Source organism: Notamacropus eugenii, chromosome 4 (assembly GCF_028372415.1).
Source record: "Notamacropus eugenii isolate mMacEug1 chromosome 4, mMacEug1.pri_v2, whole genome shotgun sequence".
Classification (NCBI taxonomy): Eukaryota; Metazoa; Chordata; class Mammalia; order Diprotodontia; family Macropodidae; genus Notamacropus; species Notamacropus eugenii.
In genome coordinates this window covers 466,609,255-466,621,323 of record NC_092875.1, presented here as the reverse complement: position 1 = coordinate 466,621,323, position 12,069 = coordinate 466,609,255, and the positions used below count along the sequence as shown (strand labels likewise).

Below are 12,069 nucleotides of genomic sequence, written 5' to 3'. Positions count from 1 at the left end.
ATATTTTTCCTGAACTAAAATTTCCATCCCCCAGCATCTAACAAAGTGCTTTTCATGCAGTAGGTGTATACCACATGTTGCTGGTATTGAGTGAAAAAAGGAGTGGAATAGAGTAACAGATCATGACCCTGTGTAAACATCTCATGAGATCTCCACCCTTGATGTCATATCTTTGCCTCCTCCAGAGCTTCACCTCATCAATTATTCCTATTTCTTCAACCTTTCTTTCCTTTTCTATTCTATTCCTTTCTCTCAAGGGATTCTCCCCCTTCTCCTTACCAATCTCAAACTTCTTCAAGTAATTGTCTCTGCTCATTGTCTCTATCATTTTCTCATCACCCACTTTTTCCTTATCCATCAGTAATATGGTTCCTGTCCTCACTCCTCTTTGGACATGAATAACCTCCAAATCTTCAAATATAACAGCCTTTCTAATGTTTGTGGCACAGTGAAGGTACTCAAGTTACTGAAAGGGGTACTGAGGGGAGAGAAGAGAAAGGAAATACTTGAAACCTTTGTATTATCAATGAACCCAAACATGAATCAATGAGAAGTAGCTGGAACAGTAGGTGAAAACAAGCAGAGGGCAGTCAGTGTCCACTGGTTCTACAGGATTTATCTGTTAGTCTGGTCTTCCCAACAAATGGGAACCTAAAATGAAGCCATAAGGCAACAGAAATGCAGAAGGATAGAGAAATTCTCTTTGGAATACAAAGGGATCAAAGCATGATCTCAGATTCATAGAGGCTGGGAGTAGGGTTGGCCTGAAGGCTACAGAGTCATAGAGCCTAAGAGGGGATTATTTTTTCATCATGAATGATTGAGCCAGTCACGATGAATTGGCTAGGGAATTTGTTAGGGGAGAGGAAAGTAGGGAAAGCTGCAGATAAGAATATAGGTCAAGGTCAAAGAATGAACAACTTCCAAGAGGGCAAAGTGTGGATATATCCAGATAAAATATGAAATGGAAGTATCAGGACCTAAAATACAAGAAGAAATTACTTTGGGACAAAGTGTCTTGTCTCAGGTTGAGAGGCAGTAGGAAGAAAGGGCTTTCCCAATCCATAACCTAAAAATAGATATAGAGTTAACTATCCCATGAATGACTGGGATGAGTATAAATAGAAGGAAATTACCTTTCTCGGTTTTGGATTCACACACTTCCTAATTGAAGACTAGGCATGTAGGTTCTGGACAACTGAAATGCCAAAGCCTGTCCAGCCCAAACCAAAACAAAAGAGGGAAGATTTTGGGACGAGTGGGGAAGGGAAATAAAAAGTTGTCTGGACGTGTTGTGGTAAAGACAAGAAATCCAGTTGGGATTATTCAAGAGACGATGGGCGGAGGAAGGAAGGGATTATAGAGGAAGGAAGAGGAGGAGGAAGACTGGGATTATAGATATAAAGCTGAATGAATGAATTGGGGAAGGAAGAACAGATGCAGGTGCATTTAAAGGCAGTGAGCAAGAGCTGATAGGAAGACATTTCAGTAAGAAAAAGAAAGATAACAAATAGTAAACTGGGCATGCTCTCAGAAGAAATAAGAAGAAAGGGATGAAAGTACAAGTAAAGAAGTTTGATCTTGGCCTTGGCAAGGAAAATGGCCTCTTTCTGAGATGCTGGGGCAAAAGAGGCCAGGCCAACAAGAAATGCACAGTGACTTTGAGGTGACATGGGGTAGGTAAGATAAGGGAGCTCACCACTTTCTTAGTAACATCATCTGATGATAAAGGAGAGCAAGGGCAGCATAGAGTACTTGAAGAAAGAAAAGTCATTTGAGGAGATAATGACAGAGAGTCAGTCCACCATGGAAGACTTAAAGGATTTCTGTGCTTCAGTATTGGCCCAGACAGGGTCAAATAACATAAATTTATGGAAAAACAAGTTGCAGGACTTTATTCAGCAGCCAACGGATAAGAACAGAGAAGCCAAAGTCAAGCCAGGGTTGAGAATTGGCAAGGCCCAAATGACCAATAACAAAAGCAAGTCATTCAAGGGCAGAGGATGCTGTACAGTTTGGCTGGTTAACTACTTGTCAAGATTAGGACAGAAGAAATGTGAGGTCAGAGAAGGGCTGACAGACTGGAGGAATTAGGAGGGAAAGAGAGATTAAAGATCAAAGTAGGGGCGAAGAATATATTTGGGAAGAGAGAAGCAAAGGGAGAGATGGAAGGACAAAGAATTATGGTCAGAGAAGAGGTCAGAGTTCAAGGTCCTAGGCTGGACAAGCTAAACTAAAATTCTCTCTTAGCAAATTCATACATTCCAACCCTGACTTTCTTCTTGCAATTAGGACCTGCATTTGTAATCCACTTCTGAGTATCTCCACATGACTATCACCAACAATACAATTTCAACACACTCACATCAATTCCCTTTCTATCAAGTACTATTGCCTCCACCCTACTGAGAGTCACTGCCCTTTCACTTGAATTGCTGCAAGTCCCTCTGACCTCACTGGTCTCTCTGTGTTCTCACTCTTAGTACTATCATGTGCCCCAATTTCTCTCCCAAGATCAGGAGTCCTGTTTCCAACTGCCTCTCTTTCCTTATTCATAATACTACCATATTAATCATCCTAAAGCACAGATCTTGCTATGACACTGTTGAAAAATATTCAATGACTCCCCATGGCCAGAGAATGTTCTACCACCTCTCAGCACACCATTGAAGTCCTATATGATCTGGACCCAACTTCTCTTTCCAGGCATATCTCCTATGGCATTCCTACTTGTACCCTGTGTTCCAGTACAGCTGAACTCTTCATCATTCCCTGAGTTTCCCAGTTTTTGCCTTTGTGCATATTATTCGCTTCTCCTAGAGTATACTCCTTATTTCCATTTGGATGAATCCTACCTATCTTTCAGAGCTCAAATTAAGATCACCTCTTCCAAGAAGCCTTTTCTGACCCATCCATCTTCATGAAACATCTCCATCCTCTGAATTTTTATACATCGTGTTTGTTCTTCTCATAACCTACATCACCATCTACCCCGTATCCCAATTACTTATTAGTCCGTATCTCATCTCGCTGCCCAGATTGTTGGCCTCTACAGATCATGTCATCGTGCCACCTTCTTTGATTCTTCCGCAGTCTCTAGCACAGTGACTTTCAAGTACTAGGCACTCAATGCATATTTGTTGATTAAAAGAACCACTGAACCAATGAACAAACTCAGTGTTGATAGTTATCAATTTGAGATAAAGATCTCAAATAAATGTACTTCTTAAAAGTATCACTGTTCTTCTAAAAAGCCATTAAACCTCCAAATAACTTCTTATCAGATTGCTCTTTTTAGATGAAGGACTTGCCCCAATTTACTAAATGATTTGGTGATAGAGAAAAGGGGGGAAAATGAGGTTTCAAAATATCCTTTCCTGTGTTCTATCCCTGTACCTTTCACCAACCTTTTAACTGTGACATACTTGTGAACCAGCCAAGACACACTGGAATCCCCATATCCTTCCCTATTTTGTTTCTTCTCCCCATCATGTTCCAGTGATCTATTAGACCAGTCGTATGTCCATCCATAAGCCCTGCCCCCGCCTACATCACATAACAATGTTTATTTGTAGACAAATTTGTAGAGAATTTTCTTACCAATACCTGCCATCTTAGCCAAGAACTGGCAAAACAAATCATACTAATAATAGTAGTAGTAGCAGATAGAGCTTACATCACATTTTAAAATTTGCAAAGTGCTTTTTCTTTTGCTTCTTATATCACTTACATCTTCTTATATCACTTCATCCTCACAACAACCCCAGGTGGGTTGCATTGTCCTCATTTTTCCGGTTAGGAAACTGAGGCATACAGACATCAAGTGACTTGCCCAAGGTCACTTAGCTAGAAAACATTTGAGGCAGGATTTGAACTGATTTGAACAGCCTTCCTGACTCCAGGTTCAATGCACTATCCACTCTGCCACGTAGCTACTTCATGAAGAAATTATAGTGGTGGCAGAGAACAAAGATTTTACCACACAGAAAGACTTAGGAAGCACAACAACCCTATTCCTTTAAGACAATGAATTCAAAGAAATGGTGGCCTTTAAGTTTCTCTTTGTTTTCTATTCTTTATGCTATGCACGAACTTAGGAAAATGCTGAGTATACAAATGTGAAAATGAGACAGTCCCCGATCTCAAGAAGTTTACGTTTTGATTAAGAAAGATAATGCATTAGCAACTAGAGACACATTTGGATGAAAGTCCAGACCTGTGATCTCACTGATGTACCATCAGCTCCCTCCATTGTTGCTGAATGGAGACTTAGCTATTCACTATAGTGCTTGGGATACCGAGGACCCAGAAAAGTTAAGTGATTTATTTATTCAAGTCACACACACAGTTCCTTGTTGTTCAGCTGTTCAGTTGTGTCTGACTTTCCATGACCCCATGGGACTTTGTCCCTGGTGTTTTCTTGGCAAATATACTGGAGTGGTTTGCCATTTCCTTCTCTAGTGTGTCTCCATTTTAAAGATGAGGAATTGAGACAAATAGAAGTTAAAGGACTTGCCTTGAGTCACAGAACTAGTGTCTAAATTGAGTTCTGAACTCAGACCTTCCTGACTCCAGAGCCAGTGCTTCATCCACCTCACCACTTAGCTGCCCACCCAGCTAGTAAGTGTTAAATATGCCACTTGAACCCAGTTTTTCTTGGCTCTTTGTTATATTGCCATTCTTCATACAGTAGGAGTTTAGTGGATTGAGAATGGATTAGAAAGATGTCAAGGGGACTGTGAGAAGATACTGTGAGAAGATGCTGGCAGGGACAAGTTCTAGAGACCCACTTTTCCTCAAAAGGAAAATATGAGTCTACTGGCATTTTTTAAACCAGCTAAGGTGGTAACATCCTGACTCCATTACCCAACTTCAGGCGTGTGAGACAAACTGAAACAGAAGAGTAAAGAAATAAATGCTGATAAATGAATGAATAAATGAATGAATGAATGAAGGCCTAAGGAACAGCACAGTATTTGGACAGTTCTTGGGCACTATTAATTTACACTATTTAAAGCTGAAAATAATGGACTGTAGGAAATTACGACATGGTCTGGTTCGTGCACTTTATCTTTCTTGTTAGAGGAACAGAAATAGTTTCTTAGTTGAGTTTCCTTCTGAAACAAAGAAAACAAAAATCCAAGCATTCCTGGAGTCTTCCGAGCGGAACGGTCATGAGCTCTGGCTGGTACAAATCACCGACCTCTACGTGCCAGCCCCTGGAAGACGTCAAGGTGCAGCTATGCAATGGGAAAGGGGCACTTTTGAGGACCCAAAGAAAACACTCACAGCTGGCTCTGATGGGCCAGCTTTCTTTTAACTCTTCTTACCCTTCTCCATCTCAACCCAAGCAGGTGTTCGCTTAAGTTTCAGAGCACTCCTATGAAGACATAATCTCCTTCACTTCCTCTCTTGAGTCACAGGGAAAGGGAGTTGCATGTGAATTTGACTGTCATGAGTTCCTGCTGTGTATGATCAAATTGCCTTCTAAAACTAGAGTTCTCCAACGATTCCAACCCATGACTAGGTTCTCTATGATCTCCAACTTAAAAAAAAAAGTCAGGGAAAGGGACTCAGGGAGTAACATTAGATCATGGTATTTAGAGTTACCTTAGAGATCATCCAGTCTAATCCTCCTCATTCTACAGACAAAGCAGCTAAGGCTTGGAGGAGTCAAGTAACTTGCCCAGAATCACACAGCCAGAAGTCAAAATTTGAACTCTGTCACTCTCCACCCCTTTCCAGCTCAGGTCCTCTGTTGGTAAAACCAGTGCCCTTTCCTCTACTTTTTTTTTCTTTGTTGTACCAAGTACAAATGAGAAAGTCTATGATAATGAGCAAGGGCAGCTGGATGGCGGAGTAAGTAGATAGAGCACTAATCCTGGGGTCAGGAAGACTCATCTTCCTGATTTCAAATCTGGTCTTAGATACTTCCTAGCTGGGTTACTCTGGGCAAGTCACTTAACTCCTATTTCCCTCAGTTTCCTCTCCTGTAAAATGAACTGGAGGAGGAAATGGCAAATATCTTTGCCAAGAAAACCCCAAATAGGGGCAGGAAGAGCTAGACACAACTGGACAACAACAGCAACAAAGACAACTATATGAAAGAGGCAAACAGAGAAAAAGACTAATAAATCTGAACAATAGCACTGCTGTCAGGGCACAGAAAGGACATGTTGCTAATGAACTAAATAACCAGGCTGCAAATTCCATGACCTCATGATCATGGAACTTCATCAGCGACCTCCTAGGTCAGGGGGAATCCAAGTTTTTCCAGTAGTGGGCCACATGAGCAGAAATCCATGTGTGTGGCCCACATGAATTTAATTATATAATTAATTACATTTTGTTCCAATTACGACTACTCATAGAGCCAAACTTGCTAGCCTGACACCTGGCGGTAGCCAGCTTACACTATGTTAACAATAGGTAATTGGTGGGGTCTACTAGTGCATTTGTGCCAGCTGCTTAGATAGGGGAAAAAAATACTTTTTTGGCTAAAAAAAAAGGATCAGGAAGGCTGCACCCAAGGGGTAGGTTAGCTGCATTGGCTTAAATGCTGCATGTGTTAGAAGTTTCACTTCAAAGTATTTCCAATCCCCAATCTGAAAAATACAAATTAAAATGAAGAAGAGAAAAAGATTTAGACCAGGTCATTATATGACTAAGAAAGAGGACAGAGAGGAAGGCTTAGCTAGCCTAAAAACAAACTACGAGAAATAGGCTGACTAAGAGGCAAAAGGCCTTGGTTCTTCAAAAACTGATCACATCGTCCAAAAAGTCGGGTTTCCAGGTGCTTTTTTCTTCCAGTCTGCATTTAATATGCCTATTCTAACTAGAATGAATGATGTCTATCATCTTACTAATGAAAATATTCATGGGATGAAATGTGAGTTATGCTCTTTCAAATTAATTTCTTTATTTTATTTCTATTTTCAATTAATTTAAAATTTTTCTTCTGCATTCCTTTCATTTAACTTTTCTATCATATCTTTCTTAAGGGAAAGAGGTCAACACCTCTCCTGTACCAGGCACTTGCTTTTTCTGTATCTTGTTTATTTTACACACAAAGTTGTAATCTATAAACAACTCTCCATTATTTCTTAAACTGATCAGTCTCTGGGCTCAGCTCCAAACAAGAAAGAGAACAGGTCACAGAGCACCAGAGTCAATGGTACTTTTTCCAGTTTTCATTCTCCTTGACCTCCTGTAGCTTCATTCAGTTCACCACACCCTCCCTGAAATTGATTTTTCCTTTGGCTTTAACACTACACTCTGCTGCCTTTCTGCTTCCCCATGAACTTTCTCCTGCTCCTAAATAATAAAAGCTAGTATTTATATAGCATTTTAAGCACTTGATATACATTATCTCATTTGATCGACACAAAAACCCTATGAGGTAGGTGCTATTTCTTCCCCCCCTCCCTCCATTTTAACAAATGAGGATACTGAAATTGAGAGTGGTTAAGTGACTTACCAGAGTCACACAGCTAGCATGAGTCTGAGGCAGGATTCAAATTCAAGGTCTTCCTGACCCCAGGGACGACACTCTATCCATCACACCAGGCAGCAACCCCCCCATTCATTGAGTTTTGTGCTCTCTCTCTCTCTGTCTCTCTGTCTCTCTGTCTCTCTCTCTCTCTTCCTCCTTCGCTATCTCTGTCTCTTCCCCCCCCACACATATGTATATGTGTGCACATATATGTATATATACATATACACACATACAGACACACATATTTTGTTCATCAAAGACATATCTTCCCTCACAGTGTTGACTGCAACTACTTAATAGGTGACTTATAGAGCTATATGCACATGGAATTTGGTTTGATTTTCATTAATGTCTGTTTTTTCCATCACAATAATCACCTTCCCTTTCCCCTACAAGAACCCTCCTTTGTAACAGTCAACCAAAACTAATCAATACAACAAATTTGTCCATAGCTGCCTCATTAGTCACCTTAATCTTTCTGATGTATATATACAAATTATTGGAACTGGAGGCAGAAAGACCTGAGTTCAGATCCTCTAACACTTACTACCTGTACAGAATTTTACTTCCCCCCATTTCTGGAGCCATGAACTGTAATCAAATCTCCTCTGATACTGAAGGAGTGTGTCAGTCTTGCAGTCCTATTCACTGTCTCTGTAACTTTCAATAGCAAAATATTCCTCTCCCACCACTACTCCCTTTTTGTGTTCCCCAGCGAAGAACATATAAGCTCCTTGAGGGCAGGGATTGTCTTTGTTTTTGTACATACGGTGAAGGAAAGGACAGCAGAGCAGCACAGTGGATACAGTAAAGGAAGACTCATCTTGTGTTTCCAGTTCTTGGCACATAGGAAGCTCTCAATAAATGTTTTCTTCATTCATTCATTCAACCAATCAATTAATCCCTTCTAATTTCTCCCCTTTCTCCCAAAATATTAAGTCCCATCCCTTCTTCCTTTGGTAATAATGTTGAATCTGTTTCTTCCTTCCTATCGCCATGGTTACTACTCTAGCATCACCACACACACGAAATAGCTATTAAAACAGCTTATGAAGTGGTTTCTTCATTTTCTCCTCCCTCCAATCCATCCTGCATATTCCATTGGATTAATCTTCATCAAATATACTTTTCATCATGTTATTCTCCTGTTCAAAAACCTTCAATGGTTCCTCTTTACCTACAAAATAAATATAAACTCCTTGGTATTCAAGATCTTCCATTGTGTTTTTTTCTCCTTTTCTCACTATAACATTCACTACTCACCAATGTCAGGTCTTTGCTCTACTTAAGCTGGTCTACCTCCTGTCCTCAGAACATTTCCCCTTACCTAGCATTTCTTCTCTTCTCTCCAGCCACCCATATCTCATCTTCTCTGTGGCCTTTCCTGACAGCTTCAACTCACAATCATCTCTTCTTCTGCCAACCTCTTATAGTACTTTGTATCTGATTCAATGATCATTTCTTGCCTTGTATTATTGCTAACTTTTCCTGTGTATATTTCAGATCTTCTCAACAAAATCATCAGTTCCTCGATGATGTTAGACACTGATTCTCAATAAATGTTTGCTGACTGCCTCAATTAAAAGAGACAGGTATCAAAGACTGGTATGTTGGGAAATTCTGTCCAATGTTCTATTGCAGTCAATTCTCACTTATGTGTCAACTGATTTTCCAGATTATAGGTCATCCAGGTCAGTTTCTTCCCCTCCTTTTCCTCCTGCTTTTCCTTTTGTTGTTAATTCCCACATTAGGGCAAACAGTTTCCTCATCCGTTGCTGACCCTAGCACCAAGGCAATGCATTGCATCAAGTGGTCACTTAACATTTTTGTTTCATGAATCAGCAAAGGATGATAAAAACAGATTAATCTGCTCTGCTACTTATTAATCACTTGTTAAAGACTTTGATGGGTGGAATGGTGAATTCATGGTCATAATGATGTCTGGAGATTACTCGGGAATCTTTTTACATAGAGTCTTCCTGTACTGTACCTGTACAAGAAGTACTGGTTTCAACTGAATAAGCTATAATGCTCTAATACCAGTTAGTTGGACCAGGAGATCTTGAGGTTCTTTTGAGAATAACATCTTTTCTTATTTCTCTTTTATTCAGGGAGAGGCTATAATCATGATGTCACACCTCATAGAACCAGACATTAAAATTCAACTCAACAACTTTATTAGGCAAGCTTTCATGCCAGGTATTGCAGGAAAGTGGATACTTCATTGATAAGATGATGAGGTCAGACTCAGTAAGCTCTAAACTGCTTTCAAGCTCTAAATCTATGATCCTTAATCTAAACCTATGATTCTTTAATATTTTATACCGTGAATTTCCCAACTATTTCTGTTCCTATTTTTTGAATGGCCATGAAATCTCATTGTACCTCAGAGTCTATAATAGAATTCTGGGGCTTGGTGCCATCAGAACTATATCCAACACAAACAGAAGTATCTGGAGGATCTCTGTCTCTATGAGATCTCTCTCCCATTTAGACTCTGTACAGGACAAAATCAAAGATTGCCCATTGGACAATAGATACGTAGTTGGCATGGAAATAGTTTGCAGCATATTACCAACAATAATCTAAAAGAAATAAAGATTACTCAGGAAACCTATCAGTCAGTCAATAAATCTTAATTAAGCACCTACTGTGTGCTAAATGTTGGGCATATAAATAAAGGTAAAAGACAGTTCCTGCCCTCAAGAAGCTCACAGTCTAACAGGAGACAACATGCAAACAACTGTATATAGACAAGCTACATTAAGGAAGTAAGCAACATAGTAGGAACAAGGGTTAACAGATGGATAAACTAAGTCCTTCACTAATACCTACAGAGGGTTTAAAGAGCAAGAAGATGACTTCTAGAACACTATCAATTCTCCATGAATAAGAGTGGGAAGTCACAGATACAACAATGAGTTAGATGGTCTACACTTACCACCACCTTATCAATGAGATCTCAAATTTGTGAATTTGTGAAACATCAGGATGATAGATCCAGAGGTGAGAGGAACCTTAGAGGTCTTCTGGTCTAACTTCCTCATTTTATCAGTGTTGAAATTAAACCCAGAGAGACTGAGAGATTTTCCCAAGGTCACACAGATTACAAATTGCAGAGCCAGGATTAGAACCCAGAGCTTCTAAATCCAGTGGTCTACTATGACTGCCTGACCAAATCAGCATCTAAAGCCCTAATCTAGAATCCTCTTAGGCAGAATGATGAAACATTAGGCTGACCTAGAAGAGGGAACAGTAGCCTAGAAGTCAGAAGACCAGGATTCTAGTATCAGCTCCATCATTAATTAGCCCTGTGATCTAACATGATTCAACTCAGCAAACACTTAATAAATGCCTAATATGGGCAAGTAATTTAACTTGCCTGAGTCTCAGTTTCCTTATCCACAAAATGAAGGTATTGGATCAAAGGATCTCAAAAGCGCTTTCTAGCTCCCAAATCCCATAATCTCTATGATTCTGGATTTTCTTGGACCCTCTCTTTCTATACCTTTCAGTAACTCTTCACTATTTCATTCCCCTCTGTTCCCCTGTACTTTGATGCTACCTCATCCCTGAGCCCCTAAGAAGTAAGTGAAAGCATCCAGATAAAGGTAAGAGAGAATGAACCCGTTATTCTTCCCCGCCCCCCACAAACACACTCAACTATTATCTGAAATTTAAAAGGGGACCTGGAAGGAGAGTAATTGGATAACATTGGAATAAACTGCAAATGGTAGAGTTCAAGTTTGACAAATTATTTGAAGGTTTGCAATTGTAGATGTTTTGTGGTGGTTGTGATTTTGTGTCCGTATGTGTATATAGTAGAGGTGGTGGGGTTTGGCGGGGGGAGTACTGTCACCAGACGGTATGTATCTATGTTACGTGGGAGCTGGATGCCACCAGAACAGTGTCAAATACAAACACTATCTGAAGGGCCTCCCTCCAGGAAATCCCTCTCCCATTTAAACTCTGCACAGGACAAAACCACAGGTTGCCCAAAGGACAATGGATGTAGGGTTTTTAGCCAAGACCAGTTCTTCTTTCAGCAATAAAGCAACCTCTCCAATTTATAAGGAAAGCAAAAGTCTACACTGGCAACTTTTACTATGCTACTTAGCTTGACATTCACTTTACATCTCTGAAATTTTTTCTACAAAAAGAGAATAGCAAAGCTACCTCACAGACATATAAGGAAAGCGCTTTATATGCCGAAAAGCGCTAGAGACACATAAGTCAATAGAAAATTATTTCTCTAAAACTAGGCTCCAACTGAAGCTAAGAAAAAAGAACTTTGCAATATTTGTGATTATAATTTGGTCTTAAATGGCTGAACAGTTTATTTGGAGAAAGAGGAAGGGGCAAACATTTATTAAGTGCTAACTATGCGCCAGACACGTGCTACTCATCAGAAATTTACATCCACCTGTTTTCTATTCACCAACATATTTGAGTATTCTGCCTCTAATTTTATAAAGTAAGATTTCCTCCCAACGCCCATTTTGTTCCACTTTCTACTCTGAATACAAGAACAGAAGTAACCACTTAAAAATAGAGAGAACACTGGATTTTTAGTC

The 12,069-nt window shown here is 39.9% G+C and overlaps 1 protein-coding gene across 10 annotated transcripts in view; it reads right to left on the bottom strand.

The window, feature by feature from the left end:
• ARHGEF28 (Rho guanine nucleotide exchange factor 28) overlaps positions 1-12,069 on the bottom strand; it is a 361,347-nt gene that overhangs the window by 131,087 nt on the left and 218,191 nt on the right. The gene's annotated exons all lie outside the window — the stretch shown is intronic.